Raw genomic sequence first — 20,507 nt, 5'->3', positions numbered from 1 at the left:
CTTGACTATCATGGTACCCAGAATTTCACCACTGGAGGTATGTTGCTTTGGGCCTTGAGGTCCTTCTGCTCTTCAGAATTGCTCTCTTAGAACATGAATGCCCTAAGAGACGTCATTCTCAACTGAGACTTCAATGAGGGCAAAGACTTCAGAGAAGGACATATCCAGAGATCTAGATGGACCAAGTGGTCCTGAGAGAGGATGAGAGGTTCTCAAGACAGGTGTGGATGTTTTGTTTGGCTGACCCCATCTTTGTAGCCCTGAGAAGGCAAGGCAAATGAACAGTATGCCAAAGTCCCTCAGTTTGAGGAGACCATTGTTCTGATTAGATGTATGAGGAATAGGTATGAGGGATGGTGGCAGATGGGCACCAAGTGCTGAGAACTCTGAGTATCGTGGAGGCATAAAAGACAGGAAGGCAGGATCTTTGCCCTCAAAGAGCTGATAATCCATCTCTGGAGAGAAACAGTATCCATAGCAAACAATGGGCAAATAATAAAAGTCAGAGAATTGCAAAGCACAGAATATACGTGTAATAACATTTTCCAGAAAAGAAAAGCTCAGAGTGGGAGGAGGTAGGATCGGAGGTGGGGACCCCAAGAACAATACCAAATAGAGAGAAATAACAAATGAGTTGTGAATGCCTGTCTTATGCTGATCTTCCCAGACTGACACAGCCAATTGCTAACTCTATACTCCCAAACAAGGAACTCCAACATGGATTTCATCACCATATGAATGTTGGGATGGATTGTTTGGTGGGTTTAATCACCAAAATAATGTTAAGATGGTCTAGAAACAAAATCTGAAAACAGATATAACATGCAAAGAAACTGTTCATAAAGTGCATACTTCTAAGTCCAGCTCTTTTAATAAAAAGATTGAAGGGCTGCTCCAATCACATAATAAACAAATCTAGAATTTCAGTAATAGCTGAATGTACAGGATTTCTATATGAAATTGCTATATACACAGCAAATAAATCTGATGAAACCATTAGGCAAGCCTAAACCCCTGGTAAATCTTGGTAAAAACCAAGGCCAAGAGATCTGATGATCATCACAGGACAACATTGAGAAATTCTAAGACCTTCCACTGAATTTACCTCTGATCAAGAATCACTTCACTGTGACCTTGAAGTCAAAGATAAATGCACTTCTTCTGGGCTTCCATGTAATGCTTTCTTCACAAGCAGGAAAGGTTACTTCTATTCACTCTGATCTTATATTTTTAAAAAGACCCTTTTATTCAATTTCTACAATGAAAACAACCCCAAGGAGGAAAGGAAGGAAGCAAGCAAGTAAGCACTGACCTTTATCTGCTAAATGAGTTATTTTACCAATAGCTACAGGTGATTATGTTCTCACAATTCTGAATAACAACCCTTTGTACCCCTTGGCTTAAGCTGCCGTCTAAGGCTTAATGTGAGTAGGAAAAAGAAAAATATAGGAAAGTAAAGACTTAAAAAAGAAAGAGGAGAAAGGGGGGAGAGGGGAGAAGGAAGAAATCCTGCCTCCTACAAGTTTCTTAATTGAATTATTACAATATTTATTTCCATTTTATTTCAACTTGGCTGCTAATGAGCTGTGTTCCCACAAGTCACCTGCTTTCATGAAGGTGGCTGCATATCTGAGACAAACAGCAAAGCTCTCTGGTTCAGTTCCCTAGTAGGTGTGTGGATATTCACAGACACAGAGATGACGTGATCCAAACCCACAACCAGACACAAAAAGACTCTAAAAAGGAGCCTCATGCTATACTTCTAGATGCAAGCAGCAACTTGACAAATGCAATTCTGATGGCTGAATATTAGGATTTCTGAGACAGTTTGGTGTTATCAGGAGAAATCAGGGGGAAAAAATTCTGAGTGGTGATTACAATACTGAACCAAAATGGCCACACCAGCATTTTTGCATTTAATGTTTTATAAGAAAAGGCTTCGGAACTCATAAAAAAAGAAATGAGTGAAAATAAATATTGACTACATATAAAAATACAAATATATAAACATCATGTAAAATGTAAAAAAAAAAACCCTGAACAGTATCATTCTATTAATAATTATTAGCAGACAGAACTTTAAAACATAGCATTAAAAAACTAAAGCCTCAAAAGTGAAGAAAAAATTAATCATCATGAAAAGTTGAAAATGAGATCATGTTATTTGAACTTTTATGAAGTGAGGAGTTTTTAAGGTACATAAACATTGTTGCCATGGAGTTAAGAGCATATTTTTGTGCAAATGTCTTCACTGTTTCAAAGAAAAAAGTACTAGTCAGGGAAATGATGATGTATTTATGAGTCATCTCCAAATATTTTTCTCTGACTCCTTTATCTTCAAATAATCCGAATTCTCATTTGATAACTTTGAGGAGTATTCTTAACAATTATCTGCTGTGCAGGAGATGAAACCTATGTATTTACCTGGTGCTGTAGTTTGGTTGAAAGCAAGAAGCAGCATTTCCGTCTGCCACTTCTTTAGTTTGCTCATTCATGGAGAATCCCAGCACCCAGCCACCTGCATCTGTTTTATAACTTCCATATTGCAGAGAACACATCCCAGGTGATCCCCACAGGGCATCACGCCCTGTGTAATCTCCTGCAGAGTGCACACACAACCTGCGACTTGCTTTTAGTCAACAGATTATGGCAAAGCCAACAGGACAATCACTGCCTTAGTGAGGTATCTGCAATCTAAGCTTCCATCTTAGCAGTCTGCCATGGAGTTTCTCCTGCAGACTTTGAAGACATAAGCTGTCATGTTGTGACAAGACTGTGAGATGCCACATGGCAAAGAGCTGCAGGTGATTCCTAGGATGTGAGAGTGGCCCGTGATGACAGCCTGAAAGTGGAGGCCTCAGTCTTACAATCTCAGTTGAATTCTGCCAATAACCACATGAGCATAGAAGAAAAAACCCAAGGTCCAGACAGTAACACAGCCCAGCCAACACCTTGATTACACTCTTGTGAGACCCTAAGCAGAGGCCTGAGCTGCACCCAGTCTTCTGACCTCTAGAAGCTGAGGAACAGCAAATACGCATTGTTCTAAACCACTATATTTGTAGCAATTTACAACTAATGCATAACGTCATAATCCACTTTGAACTCAAATAACCCTCATCTTACAAAAAAGCTTTGCTTTTGTCAATTGTTGTTTTCTTTCTGTTATTGATAACAGAAAATATAGCAGCATACTTTATAAATGTGTACACCTTTATCCAATTCAAAACTTTAATGTAGAATATTATTCTCCATGGGTGAATCTTTAAACACAAATTAATTGGATTCAACATTGTTCCAGACAGATGTCAAGATTATTTTATTTACTTAAAAAGTAAAGAGTATATCTCAAAATAAATTTTTTCGTTTGTGTTTATTGTTGTTTTTGGTGTGTGTACTTCACTATATTCTAAATACTTTATTTTCAAGAGTTTTAGATTTATAAAATTGTTGTAAAGATTGTACAGAGAATTCCATTATACCTTATATCTCCCCTAATATTAACATCTTACATTAGTATAGCATATTTATCACAATTAATGAACCAATGTTGATTGTATTCGGATTTTCTTGGTTTTTACCCAGTGTCCTGTTTCTTTTCCAAGACTCCACATTCATTTAGTCATCACATCTCCTTGGCCTTATCTTGGCTGAGGCAGTTTCTCAGATGTCACTTGTTTTTCTTGACCTTAACAGCTTTGAGAAGTGCTAGTCAGATGCTTTGTAGGATGCCCTTCTGTTGGAGTTTGCTTCACGTTCTTCTCATGATAAGACTTAGGTCATGTATTTTGGGAGGAAACTTGCAGAGGCAAAGCACCCTTCACCTCATATCCCATCAAGGGTAATTGCTATCAGTATGACTTATCACTGTTAAGTTCATCTTGATCAACTGGCTCGAGGTCATGTTTGTTGAGTTCTCCACTGTAATTTAACTCTTTTTTTCTCACTTTTCATGTTGCCCTTTTTGGAAGAAAGTCACTATGTGCAGCCCCCAGGGGGGGTTATGTTACCTCCTAACAGGCAGAGTATCTACATACTTGATTTGGAATTCTTCCGCATGGGAAATTTGGTCATTTTCCTCATTTATTTATATCAGTTACAGATATGTATTTTTGTACTTCAGATTATATCCTAGGTTATTCTTTAATTTCTCTCTCTCATTCTCTCTTTCCTTGATCAAAATCTCCATCTTTGGCCATTGGGAGCACTTTCATTTGGTTCCTGTATCCCTTTGTCATTATTGTGGATTTTTTTTTTAAGTACTTTCTTTTTTTTTTTTTTTTCCTTCAAAGCAGTTCTTATAGTGCCACCTCTGGCACTATAAGATGCTCCAGACTCATCTTGTGTATTTCCTACCTTAGTCCTAAAGCTGCCATTACTCTAAGGCTCCCTTGTTCTTTTTATTGGAAAATAGTATTAGAAGCCAAGATCTGGGAGGTAGGTATGCATATTATTACTGGGATGTCATTCCTTCAGACTAAACCAGTTTTCAATCTCTAAAAAAGAGATCTCAGATGTTCCTATATTCTTAATTTATTTGACAAACATTTTTACAGAGATTACTATGTGCCAGGTACTGTTTTAAACACTTTGCAAATATTAACTCATTTAATCCTTGTAATAATCTTATAACCACTACAATAAGATAGATGGTACAAATTCCATTTTATAGATGAAAAAAACCAAAACTAAGACACAGAGAGATTTGAATATGAACTTATAGTCATCCAGATAGTCAATAATAGAGTTAGGAACTGAACTTGAGTATCTGGATCCAGAATAGAACACTAAACACCATTCCACCCTGTCCCACAGTGGTAAGGACCTCGCAGAGCTGCCACACACAACTGATGAATTAATGAACCCACACTTTCATTCCCTAACAAATATCTGTTATGTGTCTATTGGTTCTGAGCTCTCTGCTAGATGTTAATTGGAACTTAATGCCATTTTGAATACCTCTTGGACTATGACCCAACTCAATGAGAAAGAGAAGGCTGTTGTAGTATGCCCTTGAGAAGACTCTGACAGCTGCCTGGGATGAAAGTGTCACATAAAAGCTACTCCACTCAGTGACTGCAAGCATACCTTATTATGCTATAGGTAATAAATACTCAAGTATATTCACACCTGTAATCCCAGCACTTTGGGAGATGAGACAAGAGGATCACTTGAGTCCAGGAGTTCGAGACCAGCCTGGGCAACATAGTGAGTCTTCATCTCTACAGAAAAATCATATGGGCATGGTGGCATGTGCCTGTAGTCTCAGCTACTCAGGAGGCTGAGTCAGAAGGATCACCTGAGCTCAGGAGGTCGAGGTTGTGGTGAACAGTCATTGTGCCACTGCCCTGCAGCCTGGGTGACAGAGTAAGACCTCAACTCAAAAGTGAATACATAAATACATAGATAAATAAATAGTCAAGGTTGATAGGCAGTTGCTTAGTTATTTCATTTCTATTCATTAATCATTTTCATAAAATTTAAAGAGGGGGTTTAGTATCTTTTCCGTATGTGAAACTTCCATTTCATTCATTATGCTACCATTTGAGCAAAACTGTCTCTTGTGAAAACTACTGGGGGGAAAAAACCCACATGATTTCCACTTACAGCTGACTAAGAAGAAAACATTAACTTACTTTATGACTGTCACTAGTGGATGGCTCTGGGACACCAAATTGGAGATGATCTGAAAGAAAATATGCAGAGTAACAATGTTGAAGGAGAGTATCATAAAGGACTCTTTGTCCTGAAATTATTCGTCCCCATCTATTTTGGTGGCAGAGCACTGTGAGGCTGGTGTTTCATGACTCAGGTTTGCTACTTGTGAACAATGCTTTTTGGAAAAAGAAGTGCAGGTTGGGTGGGGGTGGGTCTCAGCAAAATGGACTCCCCTAGAAAAAGAAGGCAGAGGCTAAAGCAGTGGAGAGCCTGGGATTGGCTGCTTGTGAATATGGGATTTGAGCAAAGGGACACCCGAAATTGTGGGCTTCCATTTTCATCACGAGCTGCCTTCCAGAGGTACTAACTAGGGACATACACAAAAGAATTAGCAGACATAGTCACCGTCATACAACAATAAAAAATCACAACAAAATAGGTCATTCAATGGGAATAATATGCTGGTTAGACTCATGGGGCAGCAGGGTGTCAGAAGAAAGGAATAATCACAGAGATTAGCCTGTGAGGAAACTAATCTAGCACCTTTGATTAAGAAGGCTTTAAGGAAGAGGGTGTGGTCCATTAGAGTCCATCGTTAGTGGACATGAGGAAGGCGTGGCCTCTCGGATTTTGTGTCTGATATAAAAAGTGCATTTTTGTATCTTTGGGAGTGCCAATCTAGACAATCTAATGCAGTTTTGAAACTATCAAGAGGTCCAAAGCCCTCTTGGAAGATCTGTTTAAAAAAAAAATCCCAACTCATATTAGAGTATCCTTTTTTTTAGGTCAGGGTCTCACTCTGTCATCAGGATGATGTGCAGTGGCATGATCATGGTTCACTGCAGTCTTGACCTACTGGGTTTAAGTGAACCTCCTGCCTCAACCTCCTGAGTAGCTGAGACTATAGGCACACACCACCAGGCCCAGCTAATTTTTTTTTAATCTGTTGTAGAGGCAAGGTCTCACTATGTTGCCTAGGCTGGTCTCAAACTAGGCTCAAGCAGTCCTCACACCTTGGCCTCCCAAAATGCTTGGATCACAGGTGTGAGCCACTGCACCTGGCTCTTAATCCTTTTGTAATAGTGCTAATGCTTAAAATAAATTTTGAATTGCATATGCAAATTTCAAGGTTTTTGCATTCTCGGAGATATGAAACTCTGAGAACATTTGGATAAAGAGTGACTTTGAAAAGTTTTCAATATTGTATGCCAATACCGTGTGGTCACCAATACCATTCAACCACTATTTCTAACCATTCTCTCAGTCAGCCAGATCGTCCATTCGTGCTAATGGCGAATGAAATGTTTTCCAGCCTGTCAGTAGTAGTATCTAGTTTTCACCCAAAACATGACATTTTTATTGAGCAGCACCCTATTCTGACAAGTGCTTGTAAAGAGTCAATATCTCTTGACTTTTTTTTTAAGTTTTAAAACAAAGTTTATTAGAGAGAAGAAGAGAGGGAAAGAAGATTCATGCTAGGAAGACCTGACATGGACAAGTCTCTTGAGAAAAGAAAGACCTGCTTTACATTTCATTTTAATTTGATTAAATAAATTTGGCAATCTGTTCTTCAGAATCCAACCCCAACTTTCCTCGGGTAATGGAAAAGGCTTAATATTCATTTATCTAGGAAAAAATTGTGCCATGCCTCAAAACTCAACGAAACTGGAAACAGATGATATTCATCTTCTCAGGGGCATTTAGCAGAAGCTACATAGACTCACAGCACAGTTGACCATTTGTAAACACAGCTACTGAAGGAACCTGAGAGCTGTGCCAGTGGTAGCCCATTCATTCACTGGTCTGTGGTGAAAAACCATGAATCCTGCCAAGGGGAAGGCCTTGTCTGAACATATGCAATCCACAGACCCCCACTTTATACAAAATGCCCAATAAAAATATCTTAAGGCATTCCATTATTTTGTTTTATACTTTGAGACTGAGTCCTCAGATAAGGATTCATCTGGCTTTCTCCACTGCAGTAAAGGTGGATGTTAAACATGGAGGAAGGGGATTTAACAAGATTCTAACTTCCCTTAAAGGACCATTGTTATTGCTGCAGGTACCCACAGCACTTCCCGTGGGCTAGGTGCTCTCTTGAGCTTCCTTCAGAAGCTATGATTCATTCTGACATCGTGATTCTGTGACTTAAGTTGTGAGGGCTGAATATTTTTCTCCTCTATATCATGGAGTCAGTCTTAAATTCAGAAAGTATGTATGACAAAATAGAAACATAAGAACACAAAGAAACCAACTTGATTCCAGAGCAGAGAGATTGGCTAAATGGGGTTGGTAAACAAATGTCTTATTTAGCTAATCAGTCAGTCAAAAATGTTACAGAGTGTCTAGGTGGGCAGAGCCTGGACATAATTCTCCCCTCTGTCCAGGCTACCTGCAATGTCCTGCTTGGGAGAATGGCTGGCTAGTTCACATTCAGATAAATACAATCATTCAAAAGTCATACAGTATAAGGGGTGTATTTATCCATTAATTCAACAAACATTTATTCAGTATCCACTGCAAGGTGGCGGGGGTGGGGGGGTAGGACACTTGAAGGTGCTCGCCCCTGAGGGGGGAAGCCAGCTAATCATTTATGGCAGACAAGTAAATAAAGCAACAAAAGATGATCAGTTGAAGGACAGACTCATATAAACATAAATAACCAATCTGAGCAACATTCCCACCCTTCACCTTCCTTCCCTGTCTTGTGGGTATTCCTATTAGCATTTCATTATCGGCACCATTGGCACTTGATGTTATATTTCTATTTATTTTTGACTGTCTGTCTCCCCTTACCAGAAAGTAGGTCCTTGGATGTGGAATTTCTTTGGTTCCCCGAGGTAAACCAGCCCCCATCACAAAACCTGGTACCTAATAGGTGTTCAATTAATATGTGCTGACTAAATGAATGTGTGAGTGAATCAACATCATAGAAGTCATTCAAAGGAAGGAATGACTATCTGGATATACAGGAGGAAATGATGCTGGGTTGTGATGAAAGACAATTCAATTTTGACATGGAAGAAGTTGAAAAATCAGGTATTACGCAGCCATAAAAAAGGACAAACATGTGGACTTCACAGCAACTTGGATGGATTTAGAGTCAATCACACTCAGTGATCTACCACAGAAACAAAGAACAGAGTACCACGTGTTCTCACTCATAAGCAGACCCTGAACATTTACCATAATACTATAAGAAAGGAATTGGCAGTAGTGGGATACTGTCGGGGTTGGGGTAGGCGGAGGGACACAACACCAATAAGGATATCTGATCTCAAACCAGGCAAAGTGAGGACCAAAGGGAGGCCCAAACTTTAGACCTGTACGATGACCACTTTAAAATTTTTTTAAAGGAAAATCAGGCAAGAGAAGTTTGCGGGGCAGGTCCTGGGAGCATCTTGTAATGGGTCCATGGGGTACAAGTAGCTGTGTCTCTTAGGCATCTTGTCCTTGTGGAACTGTGCTCCCCAGCTCCACGTGGCTTGGGTGGGGCAACCAATCTCAGACTTTAGCTCTTCTGACCACAGAAGAGGGCCCAAATCTGATGTAGGCCATCTAATTCTTCTTCTGGGGCATTTAAACCTAGAGCAATGAAAAAAGGGCACTGGCAGCAGAGCCATCAGCAACAGCAGCAGCCTCAGAAAGATGGTGCAGCGTTCCTGTTCTTGAGTCTCCTCCCCCCCAGCAAATGCCCTAGTTCTCGTCTTTTCCAAGGCCTGTTTGGTCAGCTCCTCCCTCAGTTCTCAGTTCTTCAAGCTATTAATATCCTTGCAAAAAACTTTTCTTTTCTGGCTCCAGTAGTCTCAGTTTACTTTTGTTGATTACATGCTAAGCTTTTTATGACCACAAGGACTCATTAAGAGATAAATGAGGTTTGGAAGGACTCGGTAATGAACTTTTATTGGACACTAACCATGTGCAGGTACTGAGCTAAGCTCTTTATATGAGTTATCCAATTTAATCTTCAGAACTATCTGTGACTGTTTCCATTTTTAAAATAGGGGACATCAAGACTTAAAGAAGGTGTCCAAGCTGACACTCTACCAGGTGGCAGAGTCAGCATTTGACTCCAAAGACCAGAGTCTTAACAACTTCTCTTCACTGGTTTTCTCCACTTGAGTTCATTAAGAACTCCTGGGAAACACAAGTTTTAGTATGTGATAACTAGAAATGCCACAGGTGTCATGGCCAGGTTAATAGAGTTGGGTTGAGGATAAAGGGATGGTGGTTCTCCCTAGGTAATGGGTAGAGTGAACCATAGCAACACTAGTTTACATGGATGTTTTCCAGGGATTATTTTCCCACATTCTGAATTGTGTTATGGGCTTGTAAAGGGGGGGAAAAAATCTCAGGACGCCCTTACCTAAACTCCTTATGCAAAAGGGAAGGTCATTGCAACATCCTCTTCCAAATGAATAGCTGTTACTAACATTATGCATCAGACAGATTCCCAGGGAAAGGTAAAATGTCTCCAGCATTTGGGAAGAACCGCATCTCCAGATCATTCCTAAGAAGATTCTTTGTTGCCCTCTCATTTTAAAAAGGCACACCAATTGTAACTTCACGTTCACAATCAAAGTCTAGCTCCTAAAACTAAAACTTGTTCCATTCTACACTGACCATGTGTTATAAGTTTATCGTACAAGCTCATTGTCTGCTCTACCTAATGTCACACAAGTGGCGTTTCTAGTTGTTTATCACATATGAAAACTTGTGTTTCCCAGGAGTTCTGTGTGAACCCAAGTAGGGAGACCCAGTGAAGAGAAGTTAAGACTCTGGTCTTTGGAGTCAAATGTCAGCTTTGCCACCAGGTAGAGGGTCAGCTTGGACACCTTATTTAACTTCTTTAAGGTGCAGAACAAAGTCAAGATGCATTCCTCCACCTACCCAGAGAGTTCTGCATAATTGACTGTTCCTTTGTTTCCTTTTTCTCTTCAGACATTCATCTTATCTTATGTAAAATGTAGTATTCACTTAACCACCTAGCAGCCCCTCTCCTACATACATTTACCCCAAACTTTAAGGAAATATATAAATACTAAACCTCCTGAAAGCTTATTTGGAAAAGTAGCCACAGATGTGTTTTTCCTGGACATGCCCTAAACTGGCTTAATAAACCTTGATGACTGAGAGATGATGCCAGGTGGGGTGCAATGTGTTGCTCCGTGGGTTCTTTGACTTTGCCACAGGAAAGCATTTCAGAGCAAGTTCTAAGTATAGTTTAAGACAGAATTTATAAGAGGCATGCTCAAGAGTAAGCATGGATCCCTTAAGAGAGGGCATGTGCTTGCCTTTGACAAGACACTTCATATCCTTTTACAACCATGATTAAGTTAATCATGAGCGAGGAGCGGCGGGCGGTAGGTGACTGGTCAAGAGTTTTGGTTACCATCTTTCAACCTTTAAGGTCACAAGGACCTTCTAAATAATTAAAGTTATTGCCTAACTAGACTTGAGCTTTTCTTAGAACACCATGCCTGTGTTTTGGTAATTCCCTATTGTTTCTGTGATCTACTGCACTAGTAGATCCATGTTCCAGCCGGCAAGGTGGTCAGGTCTGGTGTGCCTGGCCAGTTGGGTGAAAGTCATATACTGGTAAGAAAGAGGCCTGAATGCTCACCCTATTTTAATGTAAACTGCCTACAAGAAATGTATCTCTATGTCTAACCTGCACTGAATAACCTGTTTCAGGTTTATGCCTCGGTTGTTCAGATCCATTATCAGGTTATTAATTTTTTTCCTATACCACACAAAGAAATTAGAACAGTCAGTTTCCTATTAAGCTGAGTTAAGACAGGCGCCTGACAGGTGGCCCCAAAGCCTCTCTTCCACAGAACAGACACCGGCCCTGTTCTCCCCTTGGCTTCCTCCTTCACTCTGATTATCACTGGTTTGCAATCACTGCCCTCCAAGGACCAGATCCCAGCATGCTTATTAGCCATCCAGTACAGTCCTCACCCTGCCATCCTCCATCACCCACCCTCCCTCCTCCTCCCACCTCACTCTACCTTTTCACCAGTTTATTATTGATTCATTCTCAGTCATTCAGAAAACAGTATCTAAACAAGCCAAGTTCTGTGCTAGGCACCAGGAGTGTTCTGCCACTAACCCAAGAAGTGCCTGCTCTCATGGAGCAGACAGTCTAGATACGTGTAAACAGGAAAAAATCGATTTGAGGCTTATTTTGCCATGGTTTAGGACACACTTGGCAAAAGACACACACCCACACAAACCACAGCAGTATCTCTGATCCCTGCCTTTTTTCCAAAGGGGACTTTGAAGGAGTTCAGTTTATAAAGAGGAAAGAGTGAACAGGAGGGGAAGGAAGAAAAAAGGGGAAAAGCTGGGGGATGGGGAATGAGACAAGCAGCTGACATTTTTGAGAAGGTTTTTGATTTGCATTCGGCGATGATTTCACATCTGGCATATAAAAGAGGGGTGGATGAACTACCTTTCACATAAAGATAAGCATAAGGAAAGACCGTGGAGGAAGAGCCAACAGAACTCAGCTTCAGGGATTGTTGCAGGGGGGATATGTATTCTGAAAGATCTCAGGACCCACAAAAAACTTCCTTGGGAACAATCTGTGAGGGAGGCTGTCTGGGAGACACTTAGCGCTCCTCGTCGCAGCAGCCAGCCCTACTGGGAACGGAAGGGAGACAGCTTTGTATGTGTGTGACCCAGCTAAGCTCAACCTTCCCCTTGGCACAGTGATTTGGGGTTCTCCAGTTCTGTTTCCTGTCACATGGGGTAAGGGATAGAATACACGTCTACAATAGCATCCACATAGCAAGCTTGCACAGCTGTCGATATGCTGGGAAGAGTAGTCGGACAGACAGACAGCCTAACACAGAAGGGTATGTGGATGGCAAAGGTCTCTGAGGAAGTATCTTCTAAGTTGAGAAGCGTAGGGTGAGAGGGAGCCAGCCTTGCTGAGAGTGAGGGAAAGGCAACCCAAGACCAGGGAACAACCCATGTGAAGTTCTAGAGATGGGAAAGGATGTGGCATGTTGCAAAATCTGAGATAAGGCCCCCTGAGGTGGGCAGGGATAGGACAGAGTTTGGATTTTATTCTATGTACAATCTGTTCTCCTATTTCTCCCAGGGGGGTAAGAGAGGTGGGGAGGACATGTCACAGAAAACAAATCCCAAAACAACAGGAAAGCACATATTTTAACACATATTTTCATGCCTAGATGACTGACGAGTTTCTAAACTCTTGCAACACTGGAAATCGGTCAGGGCTGCGATTTGAATGACAAACCAGGAATTGACTGGAAAATGATCTTTCAAAAAGCCTCCCACAGCAACTGCTCCACCAATCCTTACCAGAAATCAACTCATAAATGAACAATCTCTCAAAGATCCTATGCGGTAGAGATTATGACCTTCATTTTGTAGATGAGGAAAATAAAGCTTAGAGGAATCCCACAGTTAATCAGGTGGAAAGCTAGGATTTACAGCCAGATTTGTCTGAATTCAAAACTTAGTACTAACTATTTAGGTACACCTCCCCTTAATTCCATCAATTAAGTAAAATATCATCTTGTTTGATCAGTATTACTGAAAAATAATGTATGCTGTGGAAGTAAGCCTCCTGGACCACAGAGATCTTGTTAAAACTAAAACTTTAGCATGTATACCTCTTTGGGTGAGAATTTTTCAAATTTTTGCCCTTTGTATATCAAATCCCCACATTAACCGGTATAATACAAGTGGTTTCCTCAGCACTTTGAAGAGCAAACACCTGCTTGCTTCTAAACCAAAGGACACAAGCTAAGAACAATTTTTTGGTTGTTGCTTTGACTTTTTTTTTTTTTTTTTTAAGTTTTCTGTATTATTTTTTTCCTTTCTCTTCATTCACTTTCAGGAGTTTTTTGGGTTTTTCCCATTTCTTTATTTACTGTCAGGACTTTACTTATAATTTAATAGGGCAGTTGCCTCTGGTAACTTTTCCCTAAACATTAGTGTTCTAAGGCTAGGCCCAGTGGCTCATGCCTATAATCCCAGCACTTTGGGAAGCCATTTTGTTTTATTTTATTTTATTTTATTTTTTTTAGAGTTGGGGTCTTACTCCGTCACTTTTGGCTTGAGAAACTTGATGATTCAGCATTTTTAGTGTTAGCCTCTTTAGTAAAAGAATAAAGAGAGGATAACCAAGGATTCTTAAATACAAAGACACTGCACTGTGAAATACGCTGTGACCTAGGAGGACTGACTTGGAAGGGTAGGAGGGCAGGGTGTCTTCGGAGGAGGGGAGAGTGAGCCGGAATGGTGGGGTTGGGGGGCAGATCAGAAAGAGACCACCATCACCAGAAGCTACTCCAAGCGGGCAGTTCAGAACTCAGAACACACTCTTGTGTGGGTATTTCCATTTTACATGGTGATTCGGTTGTCAAACCATTCTGTAAAAGCTTATTTAACCCATGATATGCATGAAAAGTTTTCCCCTTGATTCTGTGAAAATGTGAATGGGTACAAAAATCAAGAACCCAGGGGAGTACTGCAAAGCACTAGTCACCGAAGAAGAGGAGGAAGAGAAAGAAAAAAAAAAGGAGGGATGGGAGGGAGGAGGAACCAAGAAGTATTTCTCTGGGGTGAGAGGGCAGATACAGGTTTGTGAGGTCGGAGCTTATACAATTAGAGCCCCCTTTTAAAAAAATACAAATTATAATTACAAAATTAGATACAAATATGACTATTTCTTAGAATGAGAGAAGTAAAAATTATAAATTTTAAAAACTGGAAAATAGCATCACAAAAATCCAGAAAAATAGCGTAACTTTATTAACTACAAGATACATGTATACATGAAAATAACTGTAAATCACATACATATAGCTCATTAAACCCAAGCAAAATGCATCCCCAACTCAGTCTCCCTTTAGTCTAGTTTCCAAAATGCCTTGGGCAACTCCAGTGCCATCCCAAGCTGGTAAACTACACGGGGGTGAATCGCAGTGGGAAGAGACAGTACTCAGTGCTCTTAATCAATTGTGGTCAAAATCTCTTTCTTTTGAAAATCTTACAAAAACATATGGTCATGTGAGCACAATGCCAGGGCGCCTTGAGCCTCTGAGCTCACAGTGACCTCTGGCCCAGTGCTTTCCCCTCCTCTAGCTCCATAATCAGAGGGTCCTCTTCCTCCCTCATTACCCTAAACAGAAAGCAGAAGAGCACCTGCGTGCCTGGTTTAATAAGTTAAGAGAGCTTGGGTGTAGTGGCCCATGCCTGTAATCCCAGTGCTTTGGGAGGCTGAGGTGGGAGGATCGCTTGAGGCCAGGAGATCAGGATCAGCCTGACAATAGCGAGACTCTCATCTCTAAAAAAAAACAAAAAAAAATTAATTAGTAGATGTGGTGGTACACTCCTGTAGTCCTAGCTACAAGGGAAGCTGAAGTGGGAGGATTACTTGAGCCCAGAAGTTGGAAGCTGCCGTGATCTAAGATTGCGGCACTGCACTCCAGCCTAAGCAACAGAACAAGACCTTGTTTCTCTCACTCGAAAAAACAATGCCACCTTCCACAACAAACACAATGGAAGCTGTGTAGCAGAATGAGTTAGCGACATTCATCCTACAGTTTTATGAATCTCGGTTCTAAAAGACTTCCCAGAGACTGCAATCCAGACAGCAGTGTCCAAGTCAATCTTTCACCAGTACCATATGAGTGTGTGGGAATGGGGCCGAGCATGTCCCTCTGCAGCCGGACATCGATGCCTGCGTCATTACTTCAACATTTTCTATTCCAGGGAAGTGGTGACATTACTAGTATGTGAGCCATTGTTTGTTTCTATAGTAAGGCTTGTACAAGTCCTTTTTAGGGGGGTTCACCAGCGACTGGATCTTTGAACTAGAAGGTCCCTGTCAGTGTCATATAAGCAGAAAGAGAAATCTGTGTCACTGAGCCAAAGGACACCCTGGACCATTCTACTGACTTTCTTTATGGGCTGTGGGGTCAGCGAGCCTGTGGTAGATTAAGTACTAACCCTCTGGATTCCAAGAAGTGGCAAACAAGCAAATGTTCACCCCAGGGTGAAAGGTCATTTGCTGCTGAATGGTGACTGGACTTTATAAAAGAATGTGGTTGGTGACCAGACTCGGTTCTCTTGCCATTCTTCTGAGTAAGAAGCCAAGACTCTTCCAGTAGAAGAGCACCTGGCCTTTGTTCATAAGCCTGGTGGATCATGCAGGTGGCCCTAAAACAGCCCTGAAATCGAGAGTGTGGATCTGAAGTCAGAAACCTTTCCAAAGGAATCCAAGGAAGCAGAATGGGCAAGTGAAAAGAAATCTGGACCAAAGACTCAAGTGAAACACACACATGACTCAATCTGACTCTATTTTCTGAGCCCTGAAATAGCTGCAGATATTATTTAGAAAGAAATAGGAACATGTATGAATTCTTTCCCATACAGATGTCTCATGTGACAATCATCTTTCTTTTTTCCTTTTTCTTTTCAATACTTATATATTTTTTCTTTTTGTTTGCTGTCTTTTTGCTTCCTGTTCTTTCTTTCTTTCTTTCTTTTCTTTCTTTCTTTTTTGAGATGCAGTCTCATTCCGTCACCCAGGCTGGAGTGTAGTGGTGTGGCCATACCTCACTGCACCCTCCAATGTCTGGGTTCAAGTAATCTTTCTGCCTCAACCTCCCAAGTAGTTTTGAGACTACAGGCACATGTCACCACTTCAGTTAACTTTTCTTTTCTACTTTTTGTAGATACAGTTTTCTTTATGTTGCCCAGGCTGGTCTTGAACTCCTAGACTCAAGCAATCCTCCCACCTTGGCCTCCCAAAGTGCTGGGATTACAGGCACAAGCCACCATGCCTGGTCTCATTTTCCTTTTAACACAACTACTTTTATGAGATAGACCTGTTCCAGTCACTGGGCAAAGCGCTTTTCACATATTGTTTCTTTTGCTTATGGTAACAGTCCTGAAAAGAAGGTATTCTGTTCTCATTTTACATATGGGAAAAGCTCAGTGAAGGGCGGCTGTATTTACAGAGCGCAACCCCATATCTGTCTCACTCTTAGTCCAGGCCTGCTCCCTCAAAAACACCTGGCATCTTTCCCTTGATAAGAAGGTGGCCATTGTGGGGCCCTCATTGCCATACTACTATGGGATTTTCCCATAGTTGTCACCCTGGGCACCCTAAGCCACCCTAAGCCACATACCATTTCACCCCTCTGCTTTCAACTGCTCCTGGAGGTAGATGGAGATGTGCACAGACTCCTCTAGGGCCAACAGTGCCCTCCTAGTCATGTCTCTGGGTATCTTTTGACTTCTGTTTCCAGGCCCTCTCCCTTGCTGCAAGGACCTACTGTCAGCAGGTGCAGCCAGAAATCAGGGAGAAAAGTTATGGGAGGGAGAGTCCTGAATGCCACCTCCTGACCTCCAGATACAACTCGGGGTGACACTGTATCTGGGCCTATAGGAATCACATCCCCATTTACCTACCCAAATTCATCATTAAAATTCTGCTTCTGGGGGAACCAAATGAAGTCATTTCCCAGTGACCCCTTCCATCCCATTTGCCTGCTCCATAGCCCTTCTGCTTCGGTGTGTGTGTATTTTATTTATATGGCCAAGTCGAGCTTCACAAATGAAGAACTTTCTTCCTGTGTTTTTCCTTAATCAGTTACTTCCTTTAACCACAGATTTATTTTATTTTATTTGCGTTGGAGTCTCACTCCGTCGCCCAGGCTGGAGTGTCGTGGCACACTCATGGCCACCCCAGTGTCGACCTGCTGGACTCCAGCGATCCTTCCGCCTCAGCGCTACAAGTAGCTGGAACTACAGGCATGCACGACCACACCCAGCTAATTTTTTATTTATTGTAGAGACGAGGTCTTGCCAAGTTGCCCGGGCTGGTCTCGAACCCGCAGGCTCAGGCAATCCATTCGCCTCGGCCTCCCAAAGTGCTGGGATTATAGGCCGAGCCACCAAGCCTGGCCCACAGCTTTCTTTAAAGAAAAGAATGTTGAGTGATATTCCATCATGTATATGTACCACCTTTTCTTTATCCAGTCCAAAATCATGGCCTTCACAGCAATATGGTTGCCTCATTAGTGTGGTGGCTACAGACCATCATACTAAGTGAACTATCACAGAAACAAAGAAGTGACTGCTGCTTTTTCTCACTCATAAGTGGGCCCTGGTTATCTGGTCACATGAGCACAAGGGTGGGAGCAGCAGTCACTGGGTACTTCTAGAGGAGGGAGGGGGGCACGTGACAGCATGATGGGTACCTGGTCTACTACCACGGGGCGTAAGGCCAGCTAAAAGCCCAAATTTCACCTGCATGCAGCCTACTTATGTAGCAAATCCTTGCTTGTATCCCACAACTCCAAAATAAATAAATACATATTGAAAAGAATGCAGGGGAAGAAAGCAAGCTGGAAACCTTCTTCTCTTCCTTTGCTCAGAATCTTCGAGCCCGGCCACTTTGTATCCCCATTCAAAGGAATGCTAGTTAGAGTTACTGAGAACTGCAGACCTCCCTGTTTTGTTAAGGTTGAGAACAGACTCCTGAGCATACTGTAATAAAACAAATTTAAACGATGATAATCTAACAAGTTAATCCGCTAGAGAATATTGTTTTGCAGTCAGATATTTAAGTATAAATTATACGCAGTTCATATAAATGACTCTAAGTTTATTACTTTTACAAAAATAATTTAAATTATTTTTCCTTCATATGGTAAGTTTTCTATTACCTAAAATAGCATCAATAGCAACAGTTTTTCCTCCTCCCTGGTGCACACATGTATGCATATGTATCTTGACCTCATCCTTAAAAATCAAAGAGTGTGGATCTCCTTTCACTAAAGAGGCTGGCTTTTGTCTGTAACCTGAGCCAGGACCACTGTGGTAGAATGAATCATGGCTTCTCAAAGATGTCTCTATCCTAATCCCCAGAATGTATACACTTTATCTTGTATAGCAAAAGGGATATTACAGATATTATTAAGATTTTTGAAATGGAGAGATTATCTCAGTGAGCCCAAGATAATCATAATGTTCCTTATGAGAGGGAGATAGAGGGAATCAGAGTCAGGGGAGAAAGCACTGTGGTGATGAGAACAGAGATTGCCGTGATGCCACCGGGAGCCAAGGAATGCCAGCAGCCTCTAAGGGAATGGATTGTTCCCTCGGAGTCTCCAGAAAGAATCAGCTTGTCAAGAATAACACCTTGACTTTAGCCCAGGGAGACTGATTTCAGACTTCTGACCTCCAGAACCGCAAGAATATAAATCTGTGTTGACCTAAGCCTCTGAGTTTACACAGCAGCAATGGGAAACCAATACAACTATATTCTAATCTTGCCACTTATTTTCTATGTTGATCTCACCGCCACCCACCTTTGCTCTGTCCCTCCCCGCTCCCTCCCCAACATACACATTATATTTAAATGAGAGATTTGCGAATAGCTCCCTTCTCCTTCATCCTGAATGACATGTCCTGAGTGTTCCGGGTCTCAAGGCAGCAGAAACTGTATCATGAGAAGAAGGGCTTGCAAACAAGGGGTGGGGTGTATAGGAAGGATCAGGAGTTTAGGACAAAGGTAGGAACTACAAGCAAGGATTTGGGAGTCATCAGCATGTAAGTGATAGTGGAAGTCAGCCCACAGAGAGTTCACATAAGCATATTGACAGTGACTTGGATAGAACCAGGAGATAGATCCAAGGGAATTGGTATGCAAATGATGACATATTTATCTAATAGGTTATCTAACAGAAGGTTAACAAGAGAAACTGTGATCTAGATCAGGGGTCCCCAATCCCCCGGGTCACAAACCAGTTAGGAACCAGTATGCATAGCAGGAGGTGAGTGACAGGCAAGTGTAGAGCTGCCCGCTGTCAGGTCCGTGGCATTAGCTTCTCATAAGAGCACAAACCCGATTGTGAACTGCGCATGCGCAAGATATATGTCGTGTGTCTCTTATGAGAATTTAATGCCTAATGATCACTCCCACACACACCCCCCATCCCCACCCACTTCCCATTCCCCCACTCTCCACCCCCAAATTCATGGAAAAATTATCTTCCACGAAGCCAGTCTCTGGTGTCAAAAATGTTGGGGACTACTGATCTAGAGCATAATTTTTAAAACTTTATGGCTGGGCGCAGTGGCTCAGCCTGTAATCCCAGCACTTTGGGAGAGCGGTAAGAGGACTGCCTGAGCCCAAGGATTCGAGACCAGCGTGGGCAACTTGGTGAGACCGCGCCTTTACAATAAATCACAAAAATTAGCCGAGCCTGGTGGCGTGCGCTTGTAATTCCGGCTACGTGGAAGGCCGAGATGGAAGGATAGCCTAAGTCCAGCAGGTTGAGGCTGCGGTGGCAGTGAGCGTGCCACTGCACTCCAACCTGGGCGACAGAGTGAGACTCCAACTCAAACAAACAAACAAAAAAATTGTCTTGAGCTGAAATACAATCTCAGCTAGACGATAAAGAGGATTATATCTCATTCAGAGGAAAGCAAGCCTCAAAGAAAACTCTCAAGTTCTGTACCAGACACAGGGATATAGTTATAGTTTCTCCCCTTAAGGAAATTACAGATCATTTTACTTTAATGTAATACGTGGTACAATAATGGTGTCAACCAGTGCACTCGAGGGGCACAGCGGGGAAGATGGTCCAACCTGAGGACTGAAGAAAACCTTCCTGGAAAAAGTAACAGCTAAATGGGTTTTGAAAAATGAGTAGAAAGGATAAGAAAAGGGAGAATTTTAAAGTACAGGAAAAAGTCAAATTCAGGGTGCTAGTTAAATGAATATGATGGATAAGTGCCCTCTCCCCCAAGGAGATTATACATAGGAAGAAGAAGAGAGGAGCAAGAGCAGGGCC

At 41.7% G+C, this 20,507-nt stretch overlaps 1 protein-coding gene across 3 annotated transcripts in view; it reads right to left on the bottom strand.

Annotated features, from left to right (window-relative positions):
- Nucleotides 1-20,507, bottom strand: part of LOC103268813 (neurocalcin-delta) — a 334,704-nt gene that overhangs the window by 223,367 nt on the left and 90,830 nt on the right. The window contains exon 1 of one of the 3 annotated variants that reach the window (XM_008066405.2): nt 5,637-5,678. The exons of the other annotated variants lie outside the window; for them this stretch is intronic. The gene's annotated coding sequence lies outside the window, so the exon portion shown is untranslated. Of the gene's footprint in view, nt 1-5,636; nt 5,679-20,507 lie in introns of those variants that run through there. 3 annotated transcript variants of the gene reach the window in all.

This window comes from Carlito syrichta, unplaced genomic scaffold (assembly GCF_000164805.1).
Source record: "Carlito syrichta isolate Samal-C Ts95f unplaced genomic scaffold, Tarsius_syrichta-2.0.1 Scaffold308917, whole genome shotgun sequence".
Classification (NCBI taxonomy): domain Eukaryota; kingdom Metazoa; phylum Chordata; class Mammalia; order Primates; family Tarsiidae; genus Carlito; species Carlito syrichta.
Note: the sequence above shows the minus strand (reverse complement) of the source record. Positions and strands in the feature narration are given on the sequence as shown.